At 46.2% G+C, this 22116-nt stretch overlaps 1 protein-coding gene across 6 annotated transcripts in view; it reads right to left on the reverse strand.

Annotated features, from left to right (window-relative positions):
* Positions 1-22116, reverse strand: part of trim66 (tripartite motif containing 66) — a 407144-nt gene that overhangs the window by 190329 nt on the left and 194699 nt on the right. The window contains exon 1 of one of the 6 annotated variants that reach the window (XM_038808137.1): positions 14322-14415. The exons of the other annotated variants lie outside the window; for them this stretch is intronic. The gene's annotated coding sequence lies outside the window, so the exon portion shown is untranslated. Of the gene's footprint in view, positions 1-14321; positions 14416-22116 lie in introns of those variants that run through there. 6 annotated transcript variants of the gene reach the window in all.

A 22116-nucleotide genomic window follows, 5' to 3' on the forward strand; every position in this document is an offset into this window, starting at 1 on the left:
TTGCTACTCATCAGTCCGTCTATATCGTCTATATCCTTCTGTAATTTAAGGCTATCCTCCTCATTGTTTACGACCCCACCAACTTTTGTATCATCTGTGAACTTACTGATCAACCCTCCTACATTCAAGTCCAAATCCTTTATAAAAACTAGAAACAGCAAGGGCTCCAACCCACTGGACACATGCTTCCAGTCAGAAAATCGCCCATTGACTATCACCCTCTGCTTCCTGTCACTCAGCCAATTTGCCAGATTTCCTGAGATCCCATGGGCTCTTACCTTTCCTATCAGTCTCCCATGTGGGACCTTATCAAAAGCCTTGCTGAAATCCAAGTAGACTACGTCAAAAATGCATTGTTCTCAATCTGGTCATCTCTGCAAAAAATTCAAATCAAGTTGGTCAGACATGACCTGCCCTCAACAAAACGATGCTGGCTGTCTTTGATTAATCCTTGCCTCTCCAAATGCAGAATAACGCTGTCTCTCAGAAATGCTTCCAATAGCTTCTCCACCACCGAGGTTGGAATGACTGGCCTGTGGTTTCCTGGTTTAATCCCATCCTCCAGTCTTGAATAATGGCTATTTGGCTATCCTGCAGTACTTCTCCTGTGGCCAGTGAGGAATTAAAAATTGTCAGTGCCCTGCTATTTCTTCCCTTGCCCAACTCAGTCCTGGAGATGTTTCTACTTTTAACCCCCTTTTAAAGGAGTTATGGGGATAGGGCAGGGTAGACAAGGCAGTTGACATGGGGCAGTGCCAAGGTGCCCACATACCAGGGGGAGGGCCAGGGAGGTACCGTGCACTGATCCTGACCATCCAGGGGTCTCCGATAGCCCAGAAGACCCCCAGGGCACCATCCCACCTGGTCCATATTCTTATGGACCAGCACTGATCAGTGCCCGGCTGCAACCTCCCTGTCGAGGCCGGAGAATCGAGATAGGCCAGTAGATATCGGGTCGGGAGGTCTTAAATAGGTTTAAGACCTACTTCTGTGAGCATCATTTGGTCTCACCCGTTTTGGGTGGAGTTCCGAATTCGACACCTCACGGGGTTTGGGTGAATCCCGCAAGGAGTGGAGACCCCCTGGACGCCCGCAAGAGGATTCTGCCGAGATTCTCCAGCTGTATTGTGCTTTCGCTCGAGCGGAACATGGCCAGAGAACTGCGCCCAACGTGTCATTATACATGGGTGGGGAACCCACCGCAAGAGCCAGAAGGAAAATCCCAGCAAAACCCACCATAAATACACCTAGAATTTTCTTTTAGATCGCGCCCATGGTCTCATCGACATCCTGTAGAACAATATCAAAACCACCCTACTTATACTCCTTTCTCCTTGCACTAAATGCCAACATTCCATTTGCCTTCCTGATTAATCACTTGCTGTATCTGCATGCTAACATTGTGACACCCACATCTCTCTGTAAAGTTCTGCATTCTCTGTTATTTTAGATAATATGCTACAATCAGTAAGAATCAACAACACCTCCCCCACAATAGTCCTCAATACCAGGGCCCCGCAAGGCTGCGTACTTAGCCCCCTACTCTACTCCCTGTACACACACGACTGCAAAATTTGGTTCCAACTCCATCTCCAAGTTTGCTGATGATACGACCATAGTGGGCCCGGATCTTGAATAACGACGAGTCAGAATACAGGAGGGAGATGGAGAACCTAGTGGAGTGGTGTAGCGACAACAATCTCTCCCTCAATGCCAGCAAAACTAAAGAGCTGGTCATTGACTTCAGGAAGCAAAGTAAAGTACTGTATACACCCCTGTCAGCATCAATGGTGCCGAGGTGGAGATGATTAGCAGTTTCAAATTCCTAGGGATGCACATCTCCAAAAATCTGTCTGTCCTGGTCCACCCACGTCAACGCTACCACCAAGAAAGCATAACAGCACCTATACTGCATCACAGCCTGGTATGGTAACTGCTCGTCCCAGGACTGCAAGAAACTTCAGAGAGTCATGAACACCACCCAGTCCATCACACAAACCTGCCTCCCATCCATTGACTCCATCTACACCTCCGGCTGCCTGGGGAAAGCGGGCAGCACAATCAAAGATCCCTCCCACCCGGCTTACTCGCTCTTCCAACTTCTTCCATCAGGCAGGAGATACAGAAGTCTGAGAACTTGCACGAACAGACTCAAAAACAGCTTCTTCCCCACTATCACCAGACTCCTAAATTACCCGCTTATGGACTGACCTCATTAACACTACACTCTGTATGCTGCATCAGACGCCGGTGCTTATGTAGTTACATTGTATATCTTGTGTTGCCCTATTATGTATTTTCTTTCATTCCCTTTTCTTCCCATGTACTTAATGATCTGTTGAGGGGCTTGCAGAAAAATACTTTTCACTGTACCTCGGTACACGTGACAATAAACAAATCCAATCCAATCTTTTCTATTCTTTACAAATATGGACAAATTCAGGTTATACTCCACCTTCAATTTTTTTTTTGCCCAGTCACATTTAACACATTTATGTCCCTTTGGAAACTTATGTCCACCTCACAAACTCTCCCCTTCCTATCTTTGTGTTGTCCTCAAATTCCATTCCTTCATCCAAGTCATCGATATAGATTGCAAATAGTGGAGGCCCCAGCCTTGCTTTCTGTGGCACTCCACTAGTTATAGCTTGCTAACCTGAAAATTGCCCATTTATCTCTATTTTCCAATTCCTGTTAGGCAAGTATTGTAACCCCCACAAGACCCATGGGGATATGCCAATTAGCCTTCCTGTGAGCCTCATCAGAGAGGGCCTCATCAGTTGATTAAAATACGACTCAGATGAGACACGGGCAAATATAGTCATGGCTGAGACCCAAAGAGTCCTGTGCATCTAGTTTACTTTGTAATAAAACAGTTTCTTTACACCTCTCCTTAGAACTCTGTGGTCACTAAAGTAAGCAATCCTCTCCATGCTAATGTTGCCCCCTACACTGCCAGTTTTTATATTGTTAGTAAATTTTGATGCAACACCTTTTCAAACGCCTTTTGGAAACCCAAGTGTCGAAAGATTTCCCCTTTATCCACGTTGCTTTGTTACGTCCTCAAGCTCGCCAATTAATTAATCAAATACAACTTCCCTTTCAGAAAACAATGTTGACTTTGCCTGATTAAGATTTAAGTGCTCTGCTAATAGATTTAACTTCCCTCTCCCTCCCACCCCGCCTCCCCCTCATGTTTCCTGCTTGCTGTCTCCCTCCCTTCTTGAATAGAGGAATTACTTTTCTAATCTGATGGGACCTTCCCAGAATCTAGGGAATTTGGGAAAAATTACAACCAATGGATCTACCATCTCTGCAGCCACTTCTTTTAAGGGCCTTGGATGCTGTCCTTCATGTCCTGGGGGCTTATCAGCCTTTAGTACTTCTGGTTTTCTAGATATCCTTATCTTGCATGGTGATTGTAATTCCATTAAGATCCTTACTCCCCTTCACCTCTTGACTCTCAAATATTTCTAGATGTTATTTGTATCTTCTACAGTGAAGACACACTCAAAATATCTATTCAATGCTTCAACTGTTTGCTCATTTTTCATTAACTCCCCATTCGTAATGATCCTGTGAATTACTCTTTTCCTTTTAATTACTTGGAGAAATTCTTACTACCTGTTTGTAAATTTCTAGCTAGCTCTCTCTCATGCTCCAATTTCGCTCATTATTTTTCATAATTCTTGCGGTTTTTAAAATTCTGTCCAATCTTCTACAACTAATCTTCTTAAGAAATCATAGTCTCTCAATCTCTACATTACAGAAGGAGGACATTCGGTCCATCGAGTCTGCACTGAAAGAGCACCCTACCTAGACCTGCGCCTCTGCCCTCAAAGCAACAATTTAGCATTAACCAATTGACCTACCTTCCACATCTTTGGACGCTTTTTCTTTCAATTTTCTAACTTCCTTAGTTTACCATAGATGGGACAACCTTCAAGTCTCTCCTTAAAGTCTCTCTTTCTCACTGGAATGTAGATTCAAAATGTATTGTCTTCTTTAAAAGCCTATATACAGAACTACATCCAGTTGTTCACTGGATTTCAGTTACCCCCACAATCTCCCCCAGTCAGAATTTGAACATCTTCAAACAGGCAAGGCCACAACAACCCATGCTCTATCACCTGCAATTAAATTCAAAACCCCTGGGAAAACATCCAAATCCCCAGTGAAAACTGATATTTCAGCAAAACATCAAACAAGTGATTGACACAAATCCCTGCTGGAAGCCCAAATCCCTGCTGGGAACTACACCTGGCTTCACCCACTGAAATATAGAATAAATGCACCACAGTCCACTCAGTGACCGATATCCTCTGAAGGCACCATACCAGATGCATAACAAATTGCCTGTATTAAAGCCCCTGAATCTACCCTCACACAACTTAAACACACTTATTTGCCAGCTCAGGTAAAACAGCACCATTCCATATCGGACTGGAACATCCAATTCCCCATTCGAAAAAACGTCATATTCAATAAAACGCTCATAACACAATTCACTAATTCAGTAAACATCACGTCTACTACCTGCTGTATTTTCCTTTTATTCTTGCGTTATCCATAATCCTGACTCTCCTACATTTCACTTTATGCACTCCATTGTTCTTTACTTTCACCTTTAAAAACTTGCTTCTGTTCTCAACTAACTTCCCATCAATGTTTTCTGATAACTAAAAAGGACAAAAATGCATTCAAAAACCAATTACATAACTGCATCCTTTCTATTAACGCTGTACTGGCACCCTCTCGGCCCCATTTTCTACTGGCATCGACATAAAATTCTTTAGACAAAATTCAAACATAGCCTATAGTAATGTACATCTCATCCTATAGTAATGTACATCTCATCCTAACTTTACAAATCCTTCCTCAGCTATCAGCCCCAATCACATTTCTCATCCAAGTCTTCATTACCGCATTGCCAACCATGCAAAAATCCTGTAAAACTATTAATCGCAATTACTCAGCAGCGCCTACCTTATCCACAAGTTTTAGTTCATGAACTAAAAATCCCCTTCCCAAAAGCATATCCATACTATCAGCAGCATCATATCAAACTCACTTCCTTTAAGCAATGCCATTGGATAGGATAAATCCCTGTTCAATTCATTACAACAAAAATAAAAGTCACAAAGAAGACCTTTAGAATGTATATACAAGGGCTGGTTTAGCTCAGTGGGCTAGGCAGCTGCTTTGCGATGCAGAACAAGGCCAGCAGCACGGGTTCAATATCCGTACCAGCTTACCCCGACAGTCGCTGGAATATTGCGACTAGGGGTTTTTCCACAGTAACTTCATACTTGTGACAATAAAAGGTCATTATTATTACACTCTATTAAATAAATAATACTTCAATATACTACATTCAAATGAAACTGACCCACCAGTTGTTATGTGTTTTGGCAGGCTTTACCCACGACAGCCACATCTATTGATTGCAAGGAAACAGGGTAACCCGATATTTACTCCGAAAGTGACAGTTCTGTTACGACACCCTGGACTAGTGCATGGTCAATTCTAGCCCCAATTGACCTGGAGTCACAGCACAATTAAAATAACCAATAATTCTTAGGAAAATACCTGAAGGGCTGGATTCTTCTAAAATGAGACTATGTTCCCACGCTGGCGTAGAAACGGTGGAGCTTTACTCAAGAAATTCCTTCCAAAAAGTAGAACAAATTCAGGGGGCCAGCAGGGACCCGGAGTGAATCTTGCAGAATTTGCTGCGGATACGGGCCCCCGCACTTCCGGTTCGGAGTCCGCGCATGCGCACTGAGGTGGCCTCCAGTAGCCAGGCCGTGCTCCATGGCGGACACGGACCGCGGAGCCAGACAAAAAAAAATAACCCGCCCAATCGGCCGTGCATCGAACCCTGCACATTTAATCGCTGACCGCCCACGAGGCCCCCCCCCGGTCTCCGATTTGCCTGCCCCTGACCAGGGCGGTCGCGGACTGAGTCTGCAGCTGCCACGCCAGCATCCCGATCGGCAATAGGTGGTTAGTTCCACGCTGTCGGGAACTCGGCCGATTGGGAGCGGAGGTTTGCTGGGCGGGCCTCTGGCAATGGGCCCCCAGCCAAGTGGTGTATTCTGCGGCGATGCCGATTTTCAGTACCCAGAGAATCGCCGGACCGATGCCGGGCCCAACTATGGCGTCAAACTGGATTCTCCACTCCAGCGCAACCCACGATTATGCCATCGGGCTGCAGAGGATCCAGCACAAAGTCTGTGGCCCTTGGCTATTCAATAATTACAGTCACCAAGTTTTTTTAATTTAAATACAATTGCAAACAAGAACTATAATAAAATAACAGCAAATATAACTAATTAACTATTATCTAATCTCCCACTTTGACATACCCCCACATATTACACAGACACGCGCACATGATAGATAAACACAAACAGGAAGAGATGGGTGAAAATCATAAAGTAAAAAGAGTCTTTGTTTCACATGGTTGTCTTTAAGCAGACCTGCCTTCAAAATAAGCTTTCAGGTCTCGGTTTTCAGCCTGTAAATGTTTACACTATAGACTCATTCAGGTCCCTTCAGTTTCAGAAATACAGAAACTCTCAGCCTTTCTGGGATGCGAGAGAAGAAGAGCAGGTCCTTCCTCCGAGGGTCCAGGATTCAAACAGAGCTCCTTCAGTCTCTAAAAATCCTTTCACACGAGTGGGACTCAATCACCACCTGTTACCAGGCAGAGTGTGATAATGTGAACGAGAGAGGCAATGAGCAGCAAGTGGGAGAGCAAGAACCCAGTGCTAGCGTAGTGGTAAGCCTAATGCAGGGCTGGCTGGAAGTCACAGAGAGGCGATGAGATTGACACTGGGAGTCACTGTTGGAATTGGGATGTGGGGCGTTTCCTTCCAGCACTCCTGGAAGCTACTATTCTGGTACCAAAGGATTGGGACAGCTTGGAGGCCTACTCAACTAGTAAAAAACTGTCCAGACCAAATGGGTGTTCCATTTTGAAGGTGTGCAAGACCAGTATTCTTATTTTCCAGTTTTTACTTCCAGGTTGTGTGGCCAAGGAAGGCCTCACTGATTAATAAAAGGCCAGGGGCGGGATACTCCAATCCCGCGGAAGAGCGTCCACACGGTCGTAAACGCCGTCGCATTTTACAATGGCGTGAACAGGCCATTCCCAGTACTAATTCTGGCCCCTACGCCGTTCCAGCTGCCGATCCCGGTGCGAACTGTGCGCCACGGGATCTGCACGTGCGCAGTTGCATTAGTGCCATCGTGGCCATGCGCAATGGTGCCGTGCCAACACGCGCAATGGCCTCCTTCAACGCGCCGACCCCGATGCAACATGGCGCAGGACTACAGGGGCCGGCGCATAGGAAAGGAGGCCCCAGCCATAGAGGCCAGCTCGCCGATTGGTGGGCCCCAATCACGGGCCGGGCCACATCGAAGGCCCCCCCCCCGCCCGATCCTCCATGCCGTGGTCCCGCCTGCCCAGAGCAGGTTATAACGGCGCCGGCGGGACACGGCTCTTTTCTTACAGCCGCTCAGCCCATCCGGGCCGGAGAATCGGCGGGCCGGCCGTGTAGAGCAGCCTGCAACCGGCGCCGTGCCAACCACGCCAGCACCAATTCTCCGCTCTGTGGAGAACTGCATGCCGGCATCAGAGCGGCTTGGCCCATTCGCGGGGATTCTCCGGTCCAACCCAGGACTGGGAGAATCCCGCCCCACATGTTTCCTGCCTGGTTTTCAGCATCGGGGGGAGTAGGGCGGGGGAAAGAGGTCTAATGTCACGGTGAGGGGTCATTATTTTGGTGGGATTTTATAGCAAGGTTACTTTTGAAACATTTAAAATTTATGAAAACTTTGAGGGAGTACCTGGGAATTTACTACAACTGGTGCAGGGATTATTTGGGGAGATTTTATACTATGGCAAGGGGAAAGAAATTTAGTGCTGAGATGAGGGCTTCATGAGGATTTTTTCTATTGCAGTGTAAGTTTGACTGAGGGGGTTAAATTGCAACGGTGATGATCTAGTGAGGGAACTTAATTCATCTTTATTAGCTGAAGTGGAGATTCTATTGAGGGGGATTAGTGGGTAGGCTTGGTTTCACCAGTAGGCACCAGAGATAAAGGCTGGCCACGTGTGACAATCTGGGCTGACAATTTATACCTTTCAACATTAACAACATTGATATCATGAGTTAATGGTCAAGGGAATAAACTTGACAAAAATCTGCAATGGAGGCTGTGGTGGTATGATTAACATAGCTGCCTGCCATTTGTGCAGAACTCCGGCTTACCATTGGCCCTGGTCGGTCATGTGCCTCTCGACCGATTGGTTGAGACCAGTCATGTGACGGCTCCCCGATTGGTCGAGAGGCTGAGTTAACCCCGCCCGTATAAATATCCAGTACTCCCGGCGATCGTCCATTTACTGTAGTCGACCGCAGGGCTAACATCTAGCTGATTAAAGCCATACTTTTGTACAGCAACTCGTCTCGCGTTCAATTGATGGTACATCAGAGGCCCATTCAGAAATCATTATTTCCCTCAAGTTAGCAGGCTATTTCCCCTGCACACCTCCTTGTCATTAGAATGATTGCTACCCACCAAAGTTATCAGGAAGCACCAATACTGTTGTCAATTAACCTTAGAAGTCACTGCTCAATTATCTATGAAGCAACCAAAGTATTATTTGATCAAAGTCAAAGAATTGAAAAAAGACTAGTTTAAGATCTACTCAGCTGAGATGACATTGGTTATTATGCAATAAACAAAGCCTACATAATGCACAACTTACTCCAAAGCTAAAACAATGCCCCTGCCCCCCCCCCCCCCCCCCCCCCCTCCGCGAATATGGCCAAGACATCCTTGTACGGTAGGGAGATACTGCACAAGTAAACTGTGAAAATAAACTACAAATGTCAAGGAGTCCGAACATCCCATAGCGACAATAGGTGGAGGTAGCACATTGGGTGGCTCATGCTGGAGCTTTCTTTGGCCCTTTTCACCCAGTTTTGGAGGGAATTTTTTTACGAATGGTCTCGGAAGGTGGGGGTAATTAGAGGATGTTTAAAGCCAAATGGAAGAATACGGGACAAAATGGAACACGGGCTAGTCCGTCGGAGAGCTCAAGTTCGATGCAGAGTGCTGTGGGAGGAAAGAAGGAATCTCGCTGGGTGGGACTGCACTCATTATTATCGACACACAGGCTGAAGTGAAGGCAGTGGAGTTCAAGTGGCAGCTTTCCCAACGTTTTGAGCAGCATAGGAAGGAGATGTTGGGAATGCTCATAACAGTTGGCTGATAATATGGTGGCCCCAATAAAGCAGGCTCTTGGAAAGACTTTGACGGTAGTGCGGGAGCAAGAAGGTATTGAAGGGAGTGGAGGAGGCAGTGTCGAGGCACAGCAACCAGCTCACCTCAATGGGAGGTGGAGGAGAGCAATAAAAGGGCTGAGCGCCAAGGTAGGAGACCTGAGAAAAGGTCGCGGTGGTAGTATCCGCGGATCGTGGGACCACCTGAGGGGTTGGAGAATCGGAGGTCGACGGAGTAATTGAGACGTTCACTAATTTGTTAGGGGGGGGGGGGGGAGGAAGAGGAGGAGGAGAACACCTCCCTCTTTGAGCTGGATAGGGCTTTGTGGTTGCTCCAGCCGAAGACAAAGGTTGTGCCGCCGAGAGTGGTGCTTAAACAAAGGAGAAGATGTGGAGATGGGCCAAGTAGAATCAGGAGGCAAGGAGGGAAGTCAGTGGTACCTGTGTATACCAAGACGTCACAGTGAAACTCCAGCCTATTAAAGGCCAATTTAATGGCATGGGTGGCAATTCTTCCCATAGGAAATCTCCACACTCAAACATTTTAGCCAGGGGAATGGGGTCCAGGGTGTACCATAAAATCCAACTCGTCACTTTATTCGGCATGTGCTCACTACATATGGAATAAAGTGAAACCAGTTTTTAATTGAAGGCACTTATTTTAGCTATACATTTGGAGTCACTTTTAAAAAGGTCAATGTTATCTAAATCATTTACAAATTTCTGAAACAGAACTCTTCAGCTACTTTTTTTGATTTGGGCAGACAGATTAAAAATAGTGAAAAATATTGAAAAACATTGAAAAACATTATTTAAAAATGTACCATTTGTATTTTGATACTAGTCATATCACAACTCTTGCATTGTTAAGCGTTCGCTACCTAACATAAACCAAGTACGAGCTGCCTTTGAAAGATATCCAATTGTCGTTATCAGCATCACCCACATATTTAGTAGATAATAAGGGGCAACTCAGCGATCCAAAGAGCTACCATTCTTAGTTCTGTCACCAAATATTGTTCAATTCAAAAAATCACTGACTGTTGTAATTTTCTTTTCTAACATTGCTGATTTAGCATGCCAACAGTAGTTTTACAATTTCACACAATAGTGTATGAATAGTGTATTTGTTTTACTCATTAAGGATCACAGAAGTTTGATATTTTTAAAGTATTAGTGAATCCCATGTGATGTTGCTCATGGATTGGTATTGCTCATGGAATGGTATTTAACCGCACCATAATCACACACTGGTTACATTATTCTCCAATGTGAGTGAGCAACTGAGCATGTGTCTTGCTTGTGAGTGAAGTATGGGGCTTTAACAATGCGAGAGAAATACTACATTGCAAGATTTTCTATGCTAACCATTAGTTTCAAGCCTGGCAGTTTATTCTCAAAACTCATATTATAAATGCAAGTGCTTTAGGATATACGTCTGGAAGATAATCATGAAGAATGATCTAAGATCAGATGTTCTCCCTCATCTGTTCATACCCAAATATCTGTAGGAGGATGCAAAAGTATTGGAGACACCAAATGCACCATTTTTACCATAGAAAACTTGCATCTTCAAAAGGAAGTGGGATTTCCTTTTTTAAAAATTTATAAATGAATAAATAACATTCATATGGAAATTAGAAATAAAATGTTAGACATACTAAGCAGGTCTGGCAACATCTGTTTGGAGGGGGGGGGGGCTATTATAACAAACATTGAATGGAATTTTCCAGTTGATCTCCAGATTCCCAGGATTCTGACCCTCACTTGATGCAGGTTTGAGAAGTCCGCAAGGAAAACACCACCCAAAGTTATGGGTCAACAATTAAGATCTCAATGAAAGCATCAGAGCGAGGAGGCCATTCAGCCCATTGTATTTGTGCCAGTTCCCTGCAAGGACAACTCAGCTGGTCCCAGCATCCTGCCTTTCCCCTAAAGTAATAGTCTTTCAAATGTTCTCTTCAGATAACCATGCTACGATTCAATCAGTCTCCACCACACTCAGGCGGCTCATTCTAGATCCTATACACTCACAGCACAAAAAAGGTTTCTCATATCGTCTTTCGTTCTTTTGTTATTCACCTTAAAATTGGTGTCCTCAGTCATTCCACCTCCAGAAACAGTTTTTCCTCCAACTACTCAGGTTTGGATCCACATAACTTTGAGCAACTTTCACAATTTCCTCTCAAAGCTTCTCTTCTCAAGGACAAGAGCACAAACTTCTCAAATCTATCCACACAATTGAAGTCTGTCATATCTATAGAACTATTAATGGAAATCTTTTCTGCACCCGCTCGAATGCCCAGAGTTAGCTCTAGACAGCCTAACCTCCTGGCATCACTGAAGCCTGAAGGAAGCCACGAGCGTCGTGTTCAATGGTTTGATTAATCATTTATCTACGTACATGCACTTGATTGCTGAAGCCTGTGAGTCAGAGAGCAAGAAACCAAAAAATGTCTACAGAAAATACCTGATTTCTGGTCGGCACCAGGGGCTGTATTTTCATCCTCGAGATAATTCAAGGTGGTGCCGGAACATGGAGACTCTTTGTGAGCTCTCTCCCCCAGTCCCTTTTCTTTTATTTCCTATCAACGTGTGACCTACTAAAACTATTTTCCTCTTCTTATATAATTACTAACAATGTTCTTTGTTTGACCCCTTGTTCCGCACTAACCGATTGCTGTTTGTCGATGTACCATTTGTCAATGTTCTCTGTTGATTATTCTTTTTGTCTACTATGTACGTACCGTGTACGTTCCCTTGGCCGCTGAAAAATACTTTTCACTGTACTTCAGTACATGTGATGATTAATCAAATCAAAAAAATGTTTTTTAAGTTGGGTAGCCTGGCTTGGCACACCCACTTCAGGTAAATTGCCTGCAAAGTCCAGCCTCTCCCAGAATAGGTTGTGTCATCCATAGTGGCTGTCGGATACAGAAGCATGCTGTTAAGCCTACCTCAGTGTTTTGGAAGTTTGCCCCAGTTATAATAACAGTATGGCCCTCCAGCCCGCCCCCTACCTCACCCACTCCTCCTGTTCCATCCATTCCACTTCATGACCTGTACCCAGCCTTCATGGCAAGCTATGACCCTTCACCCATCCCCCAGGCCCCTCATATCCTCCTCGAGATCTATGGTACTTGCACTCTATATAGAATAAACAAACTATAGTGACAATGGTGCCCATGTTAAAAAAAAGTTTTTTAAAAGCCAGTCATTTATAAAAGTTGCTTTCACTTCAGCCGATTGTCAATCATCAGGCCTTTTAGCTATCAAAAGCAGAAACTGGAAGCACTTGAAATAATGTTATCTTATGTAAATAATCATTGCTTGATTGACAGCTCTGGCTCTCTGATTTCTTCTGTCAACTGTGCAATGTTTTCCTGTTTGAGATGCAGCTGGTGCCTAGATTCTCAGCACTGATACCTGGACCATCAGCCAATAATGGGGTTTTGGAGAAAACTCATTGGAGTCATACCATCAAAACAATACACACATCCATGAAGGTAAAAAAAAAAAGCTTCCTCCTCAAAACCCAGCAATTTATCTTCCAAATCATTTTTTGGTTAATTGTGCTTTCCACTCTACTCGAGCATATTTTTGAACAAATCTTCCCCATTTTAGAGCCCTCCCATTTTACAACTGCCCAATAACATCCCGGACGAGAAAATCAAACTGCGAATCAAAACAATCAAACTACTTCCCCGCCCATGGATATGCCAGCAAAAATGAAGATACAGAAATGGACACTGAACAATTTCCAAGAAAGAAATCACACACCATAAAAGTCAAATTATCTTAGTCACTTTCAGTTCGGTAATACCACATTTAGAGAATGTTGTACAGTTCAGGTGTCTATTCTCCAAAACAGAAAGCAAAACACTGTAGATATACGGAAGAGATTTAGATAGATGTTACCAGAATTGAAACGTTGCAGATAAAGAACAAATGACTGAGCAGGCTGGGCTCTGGAACAAAAACAAAGATGAGACCCAAGTGAGGTCTTTGTAAAGGTGTTAATTGGGTAGATGTGGGGAAACATCCAATTGTTTTAAAATTATTTTATATATATATAGAACAGCCACTGAGAAAAATTTTTTTTTTTTTTTTTTTTTTAAAAGGAGGAACTCTTTAAATAGAAAATGACTTGCTGCCATATAGCATTGCTGTATTTAAGGGGAGGCTTGATGCATGCATGACAGAGAAAGGAACAAAAGAACATGGGGAACAGGTTGGGAATAGGAAAATTAGTGCGGAAGGGGGGGAGTAGTGTGGAGTATAAACCAACAGCCCAAATGGCCCTCCGTGCTGTAGGTTCTATGCAACATCCCCATATGTTTTCTATCATATGCTCAATCTAGTGACCTTGTTCCTTGGTGGCATGGGAGAGAAGGAAGGGAGAAAGCAAAAAATTAAGAGTTGGGATAAATAAAATCTCTTTAGCTCAGTGTTTCTAAAAACAAATACAGCCATTTACTGGTCTGGACAACCTCAATGGTTAAATCTTGCAGGAATCTAGACAGTCAGCAGTTCAGTTCGTATGTTACATCTGCAACAAAACTGGCACCTTAGTGCAGGAGTGATTTTCTAACATGTCGAACCAGATGTTTTTTTAAATACTAAACTCCACAATAATTTGTTAAAAAATGAAGCATGTATTAAGGATGAAAATGTCCAATAGATGCATGCAGCAGTAACAACCTTCTTGCATGCCTCCCATTTTAAATCTGCTACTTCATTCTATCTAGTTAAGGCACGTACCCAGAGGGTAGTTGAAGGAACACTATGTCCTTGAAGATTGCCAACTCAAATCTGCCAGTTTCAATTACACAGATTGAGACTATATTTAGTCAAATATACCCACCGAGGTATAAAACGAAAACTACAGTCAGGAATCTGATATTATGCAACTCTAAAAACTAACATCTGTATTCCATTAATACTATTTGAAAGGGTTTTCTAAATTCAGGAAAAAATTATTTACAGATGAGATTTCCCATTTCACCCACTAGACTAGGTACTCACCTGCTCATGAATATGCTGGCAGGTACTGTGAAATCTCATCTTCTATATCATGATCCTTCAAATTCTCAAACCCTGTGCACATCACTGCTTGTGGTTGCACCTAGTTCTGTTTTCAGGTTACCTTTCAACTGGAAATAATTGATGGAAAAAGCTGTTTATTGCACTTGTACTTAAGGATCATGGGAACCAACTCCTTTGGGTTTGGATCCAAAAATGGAATAAATGTAGTTGCTAAATATGGATTATACTGTGGTATCGTACCAGTAGTGGCCCATGAATACAACGCAACAATGCAAGCAAAGTAATTGTAAAAATAAGTGAATAATGTACTATAGAATAAATAAATGCAAGTCTTTGTGGGCCAAACCAGTGGTGTTCGTGCAAATTATTAAGTACGGGTCAGGCAGATAATAGATGCACCGTGTGGTGCATTTACTATGGGCGCGATTCTCCAACCCCCACGCCGGGCGGGAGAATCGTGGGAGTGCCAGGTGAATCACGCCACACCGCCCTGACACCCGCACGCGATTCTCCCACCCCCCCAAAACGGTGTGTTGCATTTTGCGACAGGCCGCTCGGAGAATCGCCGCTCCGATCGGGTGCCGATTCTTCGGCCCGAATGGGCCGAGCGGCCTGCCGAATCTGAACGATTCACGCCGGCGCCAACCACACCTGGTCTCTGCCGCTGTGAACAGCGCGCGACCGCTGCGTGTGGGGCCTGTGGGAGGGCAGAGGGAGAATAGAGCACCAGGGGGGTGCGGCCCGCGGTCAGTGCCCACCGATCGTTGGCCCGGCGTCTCTGAAAGACGCACTCTTTTCCCTCTGCCACTCCGCAAGATCAATCCTCCATGTCTTGCAGGGCAGCAGAGGGGAAGACGGCACCGGCCAACCTGCGCATGCGCGGGTGACGTCATTTAGGCACCGCCGGCCGCGTCATTCAGGCAGCGCCGCTTTAACACAAGCATCAAGGCGCGAGATTGACGTGCCGCCGCTCCTAGCCCCCTGGGGGTGGGAGAATAGGGGACGAGGAGCGGCCTCCGACGCCGGAGTGAAACACTCCGGGTTTCACTCCGGCGACGGCACTTTGTCTCCCTTTGGGAGAATCGCGGCCTATATCTATGAGAAAGCCTAGGAGTGAGTTGGCAAAAATCACAAGAAACAATCCCTATGTACAAGACCACTTGGCCCATCGGGTCTGCTCCGCCATTTAATCATGGCTGTTATTTTTCTCATCCTCATTCTCCTGCCTTCTCCCCGTAACCCCTGATCCCCTTATTAATCAAGAACCTATCTATCTTTGTCTTAAAGACACTCAAGTGATTTGTCCTCCACAATAATGAGTTCCACAGATTCACCACCTCTGGCTGAAGAAATTCCTCCTCATTTCTGTTTTAAAGGATCGTCCCTTTAGCCTGAGATTGTGTTCTTTGCTCCTAGATTTTCCTACAAGTGGAAACATCCTCTCCATGTATTTGCTTAAAGCCAAGATTCATCCTTGATATTTTAGAAACACTTGGAAATGATGGGCACACAGAGATAGTCATAGTGAGGATGCCATTGATAGATGTACACAAGGTACACATATGCCTATTGTATAAATACAAAACTGTACAGGTGCAATTTTTCCACCTCCATGCGCCCGGCGCTGATCCCGTTAAATCTGGTGAATAGGTGAAGGCCAAAAATGTGATTCATGCCAAGTGCCAAACAGTTTACCATTCTCTCAGCCCGCTCTCGGTAATTTGATCAGGACCGACCTGATCGCAATTTATTATTTTTTAAAAATATATATTTTATTCCAAACATTACAAAAAGTTCCACAAACATTGGCTCGATTTAACTTGGTGGTAGCAAGCAGGAATTGTCGCAAGATCCCGACATTCGGCTCGGCTGACACCGCTATAAAACTTTAATTGGTCCACTTAACGAGGCCCCAAGAGCCTCACGCCGCAAATGATGGAAAGACCAGCTGATCCTTTGGGACCACGTTAGTCAGCCCCCTGCTAACAAGGAACAGCAGCCCTTGGATAGAACAAAGAACAAAGAGAAGTACAGCACAGGAACAGGTCTTTCGGCCTCCAAGTCTGCGCCAACCATGCTGACTTTGACAGTGCATCCCTGTCGATATGGGAAATAACCCAGTACCAGGCGGATCTTGATGAGGCGCTGCGAGGCATGTCCAAGTATCAGGTGGGCATCGCAGAAGCACACTGGAGCACACAGTCTCAGGTGGGCATAGCCGAAGTGCTCCAGAGCACGTCCCAGTCACTGAGGAGCATCGTGGAGGGTGTTGACACAGTGGAACCGCTAGGGCTGGCAGAGCCAGATGACACAAAGACAACTGGGGCTCAATCCAGCTGCCCCTCCATCCCGAGGTGATTTCCAGGGCCGTCAATCCAGCTGCCCCTCCGTCACGAGGTTAATTCCAGGGCCCTATAGGCACGAACCGGGACAGCGGGGTCATGGGTGCCAACCCAGAGCTAGCCTTGGACTGTGGAAGGCAGCCACTCATTCTCCCGAAACCTACCCCACTGACAACGGTGCATCTCGCAGACCAGGAGGGCACGGCAGACATGTGCTGCCAGCATGTGCGCCAGGCCCTTCTAGCCCCAGAGGATACCCACCAGGGGCAAAGGCCACGGGATGCGGTAGGCAGCAAGCTGCCTCCACCTCTATGTGCATCCTGGGAACAACTTTGGATGCAGCGGTAAAGCATGGAAGGCACGACAAGGATCGCAAAGAGGGTACGGGGGGAGGGGTTGGATACGTTATGTAGGTGGGGGGGAAACACATTGATTTTAAATAAAATTAAAAATTAAAAGTTATTGACCTTGACCAATGACGCCTCTGGCACTTTCTTCCGCAATACGTGCCGAGCACCAATCCCATGCCCCATCTGCCTGGGCACAGAGGTCTTGGACGCCTCTTTTCCCCTCCTCCCCACACCACGTGCAGGTGATGGGTGTGAGCGAGCACTCAGCAGACAGGCAGGGGTCAGACTGTGGCATAGAACGAGGAGCACCGGCGTTCAACTTACAGCAGATATCACACCCCCCCCCCCCCCTCAACAGTGACCTGCTGAAGGTGCCGACACAGTCCCATCACCCTGGAGTGATGTTACACACACCCTGAGAGGATAGAGAAGTGACAGATGAGACCACATCCTATGTGAGCCGGCTATCTTGGGGTGGTCCTTTGAAGAGGCCGGGGATATCCGACTAATCCAGGATGTAGCTGTCATGCACACTCCAAGACTTCTCCTTCTGGTTGAACTCTGTAGTTCTCTACGACCGAGGCTACCTTCTCACAAAACCTCTCGTCTGTCAGGAGTGCCATATCTAACCTCCACGGGGACTTCTGGGCTTGACTTGCATCATATCCACATAATGTGGTACATGGTCAGATATCACTATTGCAGTGTACTCCACCCCCACAATCCACGGGAGTACCGATTTCCCCACCATGAAAAAGTCTATTCGGAGTACACACAATTCACAGGTCCAACACACAGTTGAAATCATCCCCCAGGATCAGTTGATGAGAGTCCAGGCCTAGGATGGCCGCCAACACCTTCTTAATAAAATCCATCGGAGCTCTGTTTGGAGCACAAATGATGACTAAGACAACCGGCGCCCCTGCCAAGACCCCACTCACAATCACATACCGTTCCCCTGGATCCAGTACCATATTGGCTGCTGTAAAGGCCACCTCTTCGTGACTTTGAATCTAAAATTGAGTGGAATGCCTGCCCTACCTATCCCTTCGCCTCGTCTGATCCCTCGCCCTTACAATGTGTCTCTTGCAAGAAGAGAACATTGGCTAGCTCTTCAAATGTGAAACATGCGGGATCTTTTGACCAGACCAGTTAGCCTCCTCATGTTCCATGTAATCATCCTAACAGTGGGTCTCTGACACCCCCCCCCCCCCCCCCCAAACAGCAGGGGCTGTTTAGCACAGGGCTAAATCGCTGGGTTTGAAAGCAGACCAAGCAGGCCAGCAGCATGGTTCGATTCCCGTAACAGCCTCCCCGAACAGGCGCCGGAATGTGGCGACTAGGGGCTTTTCACAGTAACTTCATTTTAAGCCGACTCGTGACAATAAACAATCAGGGGCTGGTTTAGCTCACTGAGCTAGATCGCTGGCTTTTAAAGCAGACCAAGCAGGCCAGCAGCACTGTTCGATTCCCGTATCAGCCTCCCCGGACAGGCGCCGGAATGTGGCGACTAGGGGCTTTTCACAGTAACTTCATTGAAGCCTACTTGTGACAATAAGCAATTTTCATTTCATTTCATTAGGATCAGCCATACCTACTTTGTGAGGCGATCCAGTCGAATCTAGGCCTGTTTCTGGGCCACCCAAAATGGCAACCATCACCACCCTCTCTAAAACCTAACCACAAAGACACCTGCATCACCAGCATTCAACCCTCCCTTCTAACGTCCTACCACCACCTCTCCCCCAGCCTGCTGTCAATCAACCCACCCAACCAACAAAAACACCCTTCCCCACCCACCACCCAAGCAATGAAAATCTAACCAACCTAGGCACACTGCCTCCCCCACCATCCTGACTGCCCACCTCCCTGGCTATCCGGTGCGGCAGTCCCCTCCCTCACACTGTTCCAGGTCACTCGCGTCCCTGCTGGCATGATGACCCGCACTTGGAAAATAATGGAAATAACCCTGCCCAAACAACCCTTCACCTTATTTGCCCTCGACGAGACCAGATACCCCAAACTCCCAATAAGAAACAAAATGCAGAACTCAAGGTAAACCCCAAATAAACCATGGTGAAGAATTAAAACATGAACATATAATACCTCCAAACATTCAACTAACAATCTCAAAACCTCCCGCTGCCTGGGGAAAATGGGCCGCTTAATTAAAGACCCCTCCCACCCAGCCTACTCACTCTTCCAACTTCTTCCATCGGACAGGAGATTCAAAGGTCTGAGAGCAGGCATGAACAGATTCAAAAACAGCTTCTTCCCCGCTGTTACCGGACTCCTAAACGACCCTCTTATGGACTGACTCAATTAATACTTCACCCCTGTATGCTTCACCCGATGCCAGTGTCTATGTGTTTACATTGTGGATCTTGTGTTGCCCTATTATGTATTTTCTTTCTCATGTATTAAATGATCTGTTTAAACTGCTCGCAGAAAAATAATTTTCACTGTATCTCAGTACATGTGACAATAAACAAATCCAATCCACTCCAAAATTCTACATCAGCATTAATCCTCCCTCAAACCATTATTTATCACAAAGTCATTTGCCTCTTCCAGGGTATTAAAATAATGTTCTTTGTCTTCAATGTGACCAACTGTTTTGCAGGTTCCAGCATCCCGCCGGGTAAAGCATCTTGAATCGAACATTGCTTCTAAAGAGCACTGCCTTAGCCTCGTTAAAAACCCACTCGATGTTTGGCCCCAATGTTATGGTAAATTCGTACAGAGTGACCTTCCCAGCTACAGTCTCACGTGAACTTCACCCACTTCAGAATTCGCTCCTTCTCCAAGTATTTATGCAACCGAATGATTATAGCCCGCGGCAGATCCCCAGCTCTAAGCTTGCTTGGATCGATTCTCCTAGCCGTCCACCCTGACCTTCAAAGCTTTGGCCTCTGCCAGCATGATAATCTCTGCTGCCAGAGAGACAATCGCTGTGTTCGGAAACCACCCTCTCCACCTTCCAAATTGTCGTGCCCTATGACTCCAGTCACTGCTCCACCCTTTCCATCGCACTGCAATGGAGGAGGTACTGCCACCTTAATCGCCTTGGATAGGCCTCCTGCATCTCCTGCCTGTGATTCTTGAATTTACCAATGATTAACTCAATGAACTACTCAGTTGACAATGGGGAGGGCGACAATGACGTGGTGAGGTCCGCCATATTTTCCTTCGCTGTGCTACAAGGGTCCTCCAAATACTGAGCGGAGCTTTGTTCCATTAAGCCTTGTATTATAACCTGCTGACATCCCAGAGAAGAAACCAATAATTTACTTAGTTCTATTTCCTACCAAAACACCTGTTCAACAGGTGGGAAGGGCCAAAAAACAAAGTTTCCAAGTGGGAGCCACCTTCTGTGCAACCGATCAGCTCATGACTGCCACCGGAGGTCCCGACCTGATCACAGGTACTACCTACATTGCATTCATTTTAATCTCATTGGCAAGATTAAAATCAAATGCAGTGGTCTCCCGGTCGTCACCTCCCTCCCCAGCAAGAAGTCACGTGGGTGTAATTTAGAATTCCTCTACAAAAGCATGGACCTCTAGGTGGAGTTAGTTAGGAGACAAGAGGCCCTCTCTATTTACCAGCATGCAGCTGAAGGGCACTGTGGCTGATGCCCCAGTGCTGTGGAGAAGGGAAGGTTTGCGTAAGTGAGACATCCAAATCACCTTTAAATATTGTGGAGTTCCATAGCATGGGCAACCACAGCTGCAGCCTGTCTGTCCTACCAAGCTATCAAGGACAGAGCCATGCTGCAACTAGTCTTATGAAAGCCCATTTCACCACCCCCGAGGTTCTAAGAGGCTCTGCGGTTTCAATGTTGCAGTCTGTCTTCTTTTCTAATTTTGCACTTGGGTGTTCATATTCAATTTTACACTGCTTTGACTGTGACCAGCCTCTAGCTTGATAGCCGAATCTCAAAGGAGGGATTAGCCTGGTGAGTTGTGATAGCACTTCGGTCCTGAACTCTGAAGTGACTCCTTGAAAGAACAAGAGGCCTGTCCGAGAGGATGACTTGTGGACTGGATATCCTGCAACCTTCCCACTGAGGACCCTGTCACAACCAAAAGGTAACTATCTGAATCAGCAGATGGCAGCTGAGCATGATCTTGTTAATATTGCTGGAAGAGGTCTTGAGGAGGAGGGACATGTGCCCTCATCCGAAGAGGGGAGGACGAGGAACAGGAGTGGCTAGAGGATGAGCACAAGGAGGCCAGAGGGTGGAGGACAAGCGGCAGAAAGGGTCCAACATGGCAGGGGGACCAGGGAGAACCTCAATTACTAGATTCAGAAAAGACAAGGCTGTGTTGGTCAGCTTAACAAACCCCCCCCTCCCCCCCCCCCCCCCCCCCCCCCCCCCCCCCCCCCCCCCCCATCATCAATCACACTGCCCCTCACCATTACCCCATCCCATGTCCCGCTGCCCTCCTCCAAGGATCTATGGTACATGATACTAGGGTGATGGCCTGTGTGGCACTGTCAGCGGGTCACTATTCACTGCAGGAGGGTGATGACCTTTTGCTGTGAGGAAAGCTGTGGTGCTCCTTAGGTTCTCATTAAGTTCTGCTGACAGCACGCTCACACCCAACCTCATGATGGAGTCTGCAGAGGTGAGGGGTGTAATATCTGTGTCCGGTGAGTAATGCTGCCTGCAGTCCAGGATGTTGTCATGGTGAGCTTTTTTATTCTCTCAGCAGTGGTGTCTTTTGGGGGAAGTGGGGGCCTGTAGTAGGAGCAAATACTGACCGCACAGTACCCATTCAGTGCTCCTTAAACTTCTTGATCCTCCGTGTCATAATATACATCCAGGTATATGATGGTGTGCAGACAGGCAGTGATTGACACACAGGATGACCAGTGAGCACACAGAACACAGCAGCCAATCACCAGACAGGACACTACCACTATAAAGCCAGAGGGCACTAGTTTTCCCGCTCTCTTGGGATCCAGCCTCTGAGACAGTCAGAGCCTGTGAGCAACAACTAGAACAAACACCATGTGGTAGTAAGATAGTCTGGTCAGGTTAGCCTCAGGTCTCCAGTCAAGACAGCATAGTCCAAC

This window comes from Scyliorhinus canicula, chromosome 9, assembly GCF_902713615.1.
Source record: "Scyliorhinus canicula chromosome 9, sScyCan1.1, whole genome shotgun sequence".
In the NCBI taxonomy this organism is placed as follows: Eukaryota; Metazoa; Chordata; class Chondrichthyes; order Carcharhiniformes; family Scyliorhinidae; genus Scyliorhinus; species Scyliorhinus canicula.